The sequence below is a fragment of the Nannospalax galili genome, unplaced genomic scaffold (assembly GCF_000622305.1).
Source record: "Nannospalax galili isolate Female #2095 unplaced genomic scaffold, S.galili_v1.0 scaffold5, whole genome shotgun sequence".
Lineage (NCBI taxonomy): Eukaryota > Metazoa > Chordata > Mammalia > Rodentia > Spalacidae > Nannospalax > Nannospalax galili.
The window spans coordinates 2,172,133-2,182,438 of record NW_008353126.1 but is presented as its reverse complement, the minus strand read 5'-3'; positions in this window follow the sequence as shown (position 1 = coordinate 2,182,438).

Genomic DNA, 10,306 nt, shown 5'->3' with positions numbered 1-10,306 from the left:
CTCCTCCTCCTCCTCCTCCTCCTCCTCTGCTCTTCTTTCTCCTCCTCCTCCCCGTTTCTTCCTCCTCTTCTTCCTGCTCCTCTACCACCTTTTTGCTTTTCCTCCTTGCTCTTTAAGACAGGATCTTGCTATGTAGCTCAGGTTGCCCTTAAAGTCATGGTGATCCTCCTGCCTCAGACTTCTGTGTGCTGGGATTACAGGCATGCATCAGTGTCTGGCTGCACTCTCATCTACCAGATGGACTGCTTTAGATCTGTTTAAGAGCAAGTGGTACTTATCCTTCTGTGCCTGGCATAATTCACTTAATGATCTCTGGTTGCACCTATGTGCAAGGTATGACAAGATTTCATTGTTTTAACTTTTATTTATTATTTTTAAAAATTATTCTATGTGTATGAATGTATTGCCTTCATGTATGTAAGTACACTCATGTCATGCAATGCCCAAGGAGGTCAGAAGTGAGATGGAACTGGAGTTACGGATGGTTGTTAGCTGTCATGTGGGTGCTGGGAACTGAACCTGGGTCCTCTACAAGAGTAGCCAGTGCTCTTAACCGCTGAGTCATCTCTCCAGCCCCAAGATTTCATTGTTTTAAAATGTTTTTATTATAATTATTAATGCATATTAATTGTATAAACTAATGGGCTTCACATCAGCATCTTCATACATGCTTACATTGTACTTTGGTCATGTCCACTTTTCCTACAATGAAATCATATAATTTCACTTTTATGAGTAATATTCCATATGGTATGTATATATCATATTTTATTTAGCCATTTATCTGTTGCTAGGTATCTAGACTGATTCTATAACATGGCTATTGTGGCCAGTTGCAATAAAATGGGTTCACAGTGGAAAGCAAGATCATATCGTAGTCCTACTTTTAGTTTTTTTGAGGATCTTCCATGCTATTTTCATAGTGGCTGTGCTAATTTGCATTACCACTACCAGTATATAATCATTCACACACACACACACACACACACACACACACACACACACACCCAGCCCCCAAAAGGAACACTGGGGTGTTAGATGACAAGCTGTTTAGCCTGCTCTACTAGGACCTTAACATACTCAAAATCCTCTTGAGCCTTAATGTCACAGTTTCATGTGGCATCTCTTGATAATTTGACTAAAGTGAGATATGAAAATATACCAATACCATAAAAGTCCCAGAGATACCTACAGCTGTTTACAGACACAGACTGCTGTAGGGTTTTCTCAGGTATCAGATACATCTTAACTGACCATACAGCTTCTAAGAGAAGTTAACAGCTGTACCTGACCCCTGTACCGTGTGCAAACTGATTTTTCCTCCCTATTCCTTTAGGTGCACACATCTTTTAGAGAGATGCTTTTCTAAGTCTCAAAGATTCAGAGATTAGCACTCCATCATCTGCATAACGAAATGTTTTGCAGAGAGGGGGCAAGATCCCAGGCCACCATCCTATGACGAATAATGAAATAGTGGAACTGTGAAAGTAGCCTTGGGGAAGCACTCTGGAGCCCTGCTGTCGTCGATTTCAAGTGAACACAAACTGGCCTTAGGATTCAGCAGGCATACCAAACCAACCAACCAACCAAACAACCAACCAAACAAACAAGCTGTTGGCAAGTTCCAATACAGCATGGAAAGATCTCATTATTTGTGTGATGGAGAATCTTGATTGTTAGCTTGATTGGATCTGCAATCAATTAAGAGACATGCCTCTGATTGGGTATGTGAGAGCATTCCAGAAAGGACTGACTGAGGTAGCAGTGCCTTTCCTCCAGAGCAGGTGGCACTTTTGGTGGTGGCCCAATTATAAAGAAGTTTGAGGGAGAAGCAGTGCGACTTGCTTGTTTTCTCTTGGAGTTTTGGTTGGCGAGTGCATCTGTCCTGTTGCTGCTGCCATCCTTCTGTGACCCCCCGAACCCAGCTTCTTCAGACTTCCAGTGTGGGCTGAAGAGCAGTGGCTCTCCAGGAATCCTTCAGGCCTTCAGTACCCAAGTGCGACTACTGAGGCATTGCCTCATGGACTAAGCAGCTGATGAATTCTGTCTTTCTAAGCATGCAGATAGCTGTTACTGGACTTCCCATGTCATGTAAGCCAATCTAAAAAACGGCATTTATTAATATATATTATTTTTCATATTTTATTTATTATTTTTATTTTATGTGTAAGTGCACCTGTATCATCCAATGCCCACAGAGGTCAGAAGAGGGTGTCAGATCCCCTGGAACTGGAGTTATAGACTGTTATTAGTCACCATGTGGAATTGACCCTGTGTCCTCTGCAAGAGCAGCCAGTGCTCTTAACTGCTGAACCATCTCTCCAACCCCCATATTTTAGTTATGTGTATGTGATATGTGTATGGGTACCTAACAAGGCCAGAAGAGGACATCAGTTCCCCTGGACCTGCAGTTATAGGTGATTGTTAGCCACCTGACCTGGGTGCTGGGAGCCAAATTTAGATTCTCCAAAAGAGCAGAAGTGCCTTAACCATTTGCGCCATCTGTCCAGTCCCTGTAGGATATATTCTTTCTATTGGTTTTGTTTCTCTAGAGAACTCTAATACAACTTGTATCAGTTGTTCTGCCAAAAGAGCAATGCTGGGTACAGTTTTGTGGATGGAAGAACACTAGTTATTTAGCTTTCCATATCCACAGCCATTCTTCATAAGCTGATTTCTTTTTTAAAAAAATATTTTACTATTTTTATTTTATGTGTATGAGTGTATTGCCTGCATGTATGTAAATTCATCTGTGTTGTGCAATGCCCATGGACGTCAGAAGAGGATGTTGAATCCCATGGAACTGGAGTTACAGACAGTTGTTAGCCACCATGTGGGTGCTGGGATTCGAACCCAGGTCTTCTGCAAGAACAGTCAGTGTTCTTAACCACTGAGCCATCTCTCCAGCCCCTTACCTCTCTTTAGAAATACTGCTATTTATATCCCTTTAGACACCTTGTTGCTCATCTTTCTTTAGAACATCCTGTTGTTTACCCAGCTTCCCTCCAGGACAGAGGGTTTTATTTCAGAGGAGATTGCTATACAACATATATGTACTAAAATTGCATGTCACTGACGTTGAAGGTTGAAAGATCAGAGGAGGGTGAGTGGAGGATCTTTGAGGTTTTGTGACTCTCCTTTCCTCACTCCAGAAGAGAGTGTTAGCAGCTCCATTACTGTAGACTAGCTATCTGCCCTATAATTCTGTTTATTTGGTGACCATGGCTGTGGGCCAAAGTCTCCTGTAGGAAATCACAGCCTCTCTGCTGCATGATTGTGATGACCATGTTGATCCCAGAAGAAACAGCTGTACTACACCCCATGAAAATGGAGGTGTCACTGGGAAGGTCCCAGAGTGATGCATTTGTATGCTGGCAGTGACTTGTAGGAACTTGCTGCATACCCTTCTCAGTGTTAGTGCATGCTTTTAAAAGAAGTTTAGTCCATCTTGCCTGCCCTATCCTCCAGTTCTGGAAGAATGATTGTGTGTGGGTGAGCAGGGGCAGGCTCGACTGCCTGGCCCTGGAACAGCCTGTTGAAGATTACATAGGAGCTGGATTTCTGACCACCAGAGAGGGACTCACACCTGTCCCTAGCCTGTACCCTGGAGGACCAGGCTGCCCAGCCTCTCTACCTGGTAGGCCCAGGACTCTCTTTCCTGATGTGCAGCCTGATGCCACAGGGACTCCTCCTAGGGCATGACTCTTTCTAGGTGCTCCCTGCAGCTCTTCCCTCTCCCAGCTGGGTTTCAGGGCAGTGGCTACTCTGCTTTACCTTTTGCTAGCCAGCATGTCTAGGACCATGTTTCTCCCTGTGGCTTTTGAACCACTCATGGTGCATAGGCTAGGTAAGGCTTTTTTACCAAGCAAAACTGCCATTTTGGCAGGGCAGTTCTTTGCTGTGGTGCTGTGCTGTGCATTGTGGGATTGTCATCAGCTTCCCTGTGAGAAGTGCAGAGAATGCCTGTGCACCAGCTTTTCCTCTGTCCACACCAGAGGCTGGCAGCACTTCCCAGTGGTGACCACTCAGAAAGTCCTCGACTACTGCCAAGTAGGTCCGGAGCTGCAAGTTGTCTCTTGTGCACGCCAGTGGTATACTGGATGGAGACTTCCACTTTTAAAAAGTAAAAAAGAAAAAAAATCAGAATGCAGCTCATTCAAGTATGTATTCCAGATCACGTGGGAAATGTATTTCTTTTCTCAATTTCTTTGTAGGAAATTCTTTTTCTCCTTTCCAGCTTGTGTGTGGATAGCTTCAGTTGTCAACTTGACACACGCAGGAAGAGGGACCCTCAACTGGTGAATCTCCTCTATCAGATTGGCCTATGGGGCATGCCTGTTAGGTATTTTCCTGATTGTTGAGGGACGTGGGAGGGCCCAGCCCACTGTAGGTGATGCCATCCCTGAGCAGGTGGTCCTGGGTTTTGTAAGAAAGTAGGTTGAGCACAGACCAGAGGAGCAAGCCAGTAAGCAGCGTTCCTCCATGGTCTGTGCTTCATCTCCTGCCTCCAGGTTCGGGCTGTGAGCTCTTGCTCTGGCTGTCCTTGATGAACTGAAGTATAAGGCAAATAAACCCCTTTCTCTCTAGTTTGATTTTCATCAGTGTTTTATCACAGCAGTAGAAAAGCAAACTAAAATAGTTTCATAGCATCTTGTGAGTTTTTTTCTTTTCCTTTTTTATTGATTTTTTTTGTGGATTTCATACTATTTATTGATTTATTGATTGATTTATTGATTTATTGATTTTGGTCCAGCTGTCCTGGAACTCACCATGTAGACCAATCTGGCCTTGAACTCACAGAGATATGCCTGCCTCTGCCTCCTAAGTGCTGGGATTAAAGGCGTGTGCCACCACACCTTGCCATACAATATATTTTGATCATATTAGATCCTCTCTCTTATCTGCACTCCCTTACTTCCATCCAATTTCATGTACTCTATCATATTTGTATATGTGTGTGTATATGCATATGTATATATATACATGCCTAGATCATATTTGTGTCCCTAAATGCCCTTCAATATGAGTCCATCCACTGGAGCCTGGTTAATCTACCACGTCCCATCCTTGAACGAGACTGACGTTCCTCTTCCCCACAGCCCTTGGTTGTCAATAGTTCCTCAGCTAGGGTTGTGATTTCTCCACTTTCCCACATTTATCCTGGGATTTTGTATGGCTTGAATTTATATGGGACTTGTGCACACTGTTACCGTTGCTGTGAGTTCATATGAGTAAATTCCCAGCTGTCTGGAAAACTCCATTTCCTTGTGGTTGTCCATTACCCTGGGTCTTACAATCTTTCTGCCTCCTCTTTGACAATAATCCCTGAGTCTTGGGAGGCAGAAGTTTGATATGGGTGTCCCATTCAGGGATAAGCACTCTGCAGTCTCTTAGTCTCTGCACGTTGGCCAGATGTCGGTTTCTGTGTTACTCGCCATCTACTGCATAAAGGAACTTCTCTAGTGAGAGTCAAGAAATGCATTAATTTTTTTCCATTTATTTATTTAATTTACTTATTTATTTATTTTAGTTTTCTGAGACAGTGTTTCCCTGTACCTCAGCTGGCCTAGAACTCCCTATATAGATCAGGCTGGTCTTAAACTCACAGAGATCCACCTGCCCCTGCTTCTTGAGTGTGTGGATTAAAGGCAGACACCACCATGCCTGACTCATTAATTTTTTAATACTTATTTTTATTTAAAATATTTTTTACTTATTATTTTTATTTTATGTATATGAGTGTATTGCCTGCATGTGTATAAGTGCACCTGTTGTCATGCAATACTAGCAGAGGTCAGAGGAGGGCGTTGGATCCTCTGAAACTGGAGTTACAGATGGTTGTTAGCTGCCATGTGGGTTCTGGGAACCAAACCTGGGTCCTCTGGAAGAGCAGCCAGTGCTCTTAACCACTGAGCTATCTCTCTAGCCTCTATTTTTTTGTGGGGAGAGTCTTTTCGAGACAGGGTCTCCCTGTAGCCCCAACTGGCCTGGAACTTACTATGTAGAGCAGGATGGCCTCAAACTCACAGAAATCCACCTGCCTCTGCCTCCCAAGTGCTGAGACTAAAGGTGTGTGCCACCACGCCTGGCTAGCCCCTATTTTTATTTTTTAAATTATGTGTACGTGTGTGTCTGTGTGTGGGTATGTGCATGCGAGTGCAAGTGCCAGCAGAGGCCAGAAGAAAGTGTCAGATCCCTTGGAGAGAGAGCTGTAAGTATTCTTAACCACGGAGTCATCTCTCCAGACACCCCCTTTAAAAATGTATACATTTATTTTTAACATACACAGACATAAACATCATACCAATTTATGGAATACCATGTGTTTTTTGGGTACACACATATATAATGTTTAAATCAGGCTAAATATACCTAGCTCCTTAAACATTTATCACTTCTTTGTGGTAGAAACATTAAAAATCCTTTCTTCTAGGGGCTGGAGAGATGGCTCAGAAGTTAAGAGTACTGTATGCTCTTGCAGAGGACCTGGGTTTGATTCCCAGCACCCACATGGCAGCTAACAACCATCAGTTACTCCACTTCCAGGGAATCTGAAGCCCTCTTCTGACCTCCGTGGGCATTGCACAACACGGGTGTACCTACTTACATGGAGGCAACACACAAGACTACATAAAACAAAAATAACAAATATTTAAAAAATTCTTTCTTCTAGTATCTGGAAAGATATACTATGTTATCATTATCTATAGTCATCCTACTGTGTAACGGCACATCAGAACTTCCTGCTCCCACCTAACTGCAACTTGGGCTCACTCAGCAGCCTCTTCCCATAGTTGCGTCTCTTTTTGTTCTCCTCAACTTTTGATGATCACCATTCTCACTAAACTACCTCCTCCTCCTCTGCTCTTCTTTCTCCTCCTCCTCCCCGTTTCTTCCTCCTCTTCTTCCTGCTCCTCTACCACCTTTTTGCTTTTCCTCCTTGCTCTTTAAGACAGGATCTTGCTATGTAGCTCAGGTTGCCCTTAAAGTCATGGTGATCCTCCTGCCTCAGACTTCTGTGTGCTGGGATTACAGGCATGCATCAGTGTCTGGCTGCACTCTCATCTACCAGATGGACTGCTTTAGATCTGTTTAAGAGCAAGTGGTACTTATCCTTCTGTGCCTGGCATAATTCACTTAATGATCTCTGGTTGCACCTATGTGCAAGGTATGACAAGATTTCATTGTTTTAACTTTTATTTATTATTTTTAAAAATTATTCTATGTGTATGAATGTATTGCCTTCATGTATGTAAGTACACTCATGTCATGCAATGCCCAAGGAGGTCAGAAGTGAGATGGAACTGGAGTTACGGATGGTTGTTAGCTGTCATGTGGGTGCTGGGAACTGAACCTGGTCCTCTGCAAGAGCAGCCAGTGCTCTTAACTGCTGAGCTATTTCTCCAGCCCCTGGTGTTCCTATTCTTAAAAAATCACTTTCTAGGCTGGGCATGGTGGTACACGCCTTTAATCCCAGCACTTGGGAGGCAAAGGCAGGCGGATCTCTGAGTTCAAGGCCAGCCTGGTCTACATAGTGAGTTCCAGGTAGCATTTGTTATTTATTTATTTATTTATTTATTTATTTATTATTTATTTATTTTCTGGATTTTTTTTTTTTTTCTGAAACAGGGTCTCCCATCAGTCCCAGCTGCCCTGAAACTCACTATGTAGACTAGGGTGGCTTTGAACTCACAGAGATCAGCTTGCCTCTCCCTCTCAAGTGCTGGGATTAAAGGCATGCGCCACCAGGCCCGGCTGTTATTTTATTTTTCAAATAGCTATTCTGATGGAATCTCAATGTAGTTTTTATTTGCATTTCTCCATGACTAAAGATGCTGAACATTTAAAAAATGTATTTAGTGGCTCTTGGTACTTGGTCTCTGAGAAGTGTTTGTTTAGATCATGTGCACACTTACTGACTGGGATACCTGTTATTTTGTTGTTACAGTTTTTTTTTCTTTTGACAGGATCTCACTATACAGCCTAGGCTGGGTTCTCAGCCTCCCAGTGCTGGGATTAGGGGCATCTGTCCTCATGCTTAGCTAAGGTTTGAATTTTTATATATTCTGGATATTAATCCTTAGTCAGATGAGTAGCTGGTAAAGGTCTTCTCCCATTCTGTATGTGATGTCTTCCCTCTACTGAGTATTTCCTTTGCTGTGTAGACACTTCAAATTTTTAAAATTGATTTTTTTGTTTATTTCATATAAAATATCTTAATTGTCTTTATATACCCTACCCCATTCATACCCTGCCATAGCGCCCCCAACCAGATTTCATGCATTCTGTCGTTTATGTTAAGGCCTATCAAATCAAGTTAGTGTACCCAGATTTCCCTCAGTGCAAGTTCATCCACTGGGGTCTAGTAAGCCTATCTGCAGTCACTCCCTTAAAGAAGATAAGCTCTCCCTCACCCAGCAGTAATCAGCTGCCAATAGTTCTTCGGGTCTGCTCCTCATTTCCCCAGCTCTGTGCTGGGGTTTTGTCTGTTTGAGTTTGCAAGGAACTTGTGCATGCTGACACCATTGCTGTAGATTCATATGAGCAGGGTCCCGGGAGCTTGTAAGACTCTGTTTTCATATGGTTGTGTACTACCTTCCCTGACTCTTAGAATCTGCACTCCGCCTCCCCCCTTCTGCAGTGGTCCCTGAGTATGTCCTGTCTTCAGCACTAGCATCTTATCTTCAAGTTTTTGGGAGGTTATCAAGGACTGTAGCAATAGACTGTATTATTTCGGTAGTCTCTTGAACTACCCTGACCAACAACTTGAAGGGAGGTTTAGTCTGTTTGGCCCTGTTTCTTGTTATAGAGCCTTCAGCCACATGCACTCATGTACAGATAGTGTATATATATTTTTCAGTGGGCTTTTGAGCTAATACATTTTCCTCTGGTTTTCCACACCACCTAAGCATTATTTATCTCTTCTCTCTCTCTGTCTAACCCTCTCTCCTCCTTCCCCAGTTAAGGTCTCCCCATTTTCCCCTTGATAATAGTTATTCCCTTTTATCCCCCTTCTCTTGAGCTCCTTCTTCCCCTCCCCACCCCATGGTTCCTTGTATAACCCTCCCTGCTCCCTTCCCAGTTAAATACCCCCATTTCCCCCTTGATAACATCTGTCTTCTACTATCCCCCTCTCTCAGGTGCCTTCTTTCCCTTAGCCTCCATGGTTCCTTTCCATTTTCCTGACTCCTACAGTTACATCAGGATATATACTCACATATAATTGGTGCTAAGATCCACAAATGAGAGAGAGCATATGTTGCTTGTTTCTCTGAGTCTGTGTTACATCACTTAGTGTAACAGTTTCTAGTTCCATCCACTTACTGGCCAATTTTATGATTTAATTTTTCTTTACCTCTGAGTAGAACTCCACTGTGTAAATGTTTCACATTTTCATTATCCATTTGTCAGTTGAGTAACATTTAGATTGCTTCCATTTCTTTTTTGTTTTCTTTTTAAAATTTTTTTAATTTATTATTTTATTTTATGTGTATGCGTGCATTGCCTGCATGAGGGTAAGTGTACCCATGTCATGCAGTGCCCGCGGAGGACAGATGAGGCTGTCAGATCCCCTAGAACTGGAGTTACGGACAGTTGTTAGCTGCCATGTGGGTGCTGGGATTCGAACCCGGGTCTTATGCAAGAACAACCAGTGTTCTTAACCGCTGAGCCATCTCTCCAGCCCCAATTGTTTCTATTTCTTAGCAGTGTGGTCTGCAGGTCTCAGGCGGGACAATCAGGAGGGGGCCTAGGGTCTAAGCAGGGGTGGGGACAACATGGGGAGAGAGAATGTAGCTGGCTGCAGTATGGAGGAATCAAAACTCTTATGGCAGTTCTAGTTTTAATTTTTGGAGGAGCCACCATATTGTTTACTATAATGGTTGTAATAATTTATATTCTCACCAGGAGTGTCCAACTTTTCATTTACATCCACACCAGTACCTGGTATCTCTATTCTTTTAGGTAACAGCAATTCTTTTTGTTTTTCTGTTTTTGTTTTGCTTTGTTTTGTTTTGAGACAGGATCCCCCCTATAGCCCCAGCTGGCCTGGAGCTGCCTATGTAGACCAGGTTGGCTTCCATTTCAGAGATCCACCTGCTTCTGCCTTTTAAGTGCTGGGACTAATGGTGTGCATCACTATGACCAGCAATAACCACAATTCTTACTGAGTAAGATATATCTCACTGTGGTTTTGATTTGCATTTTTCTAATGATTAGTGATCTTGAATATTATTTTATACATCTCATGGTTGTGTGTGTGTGTGTGTGTGTGTGTGTGTGTGTGTGTGTGTGTCTAAGTTAGCCT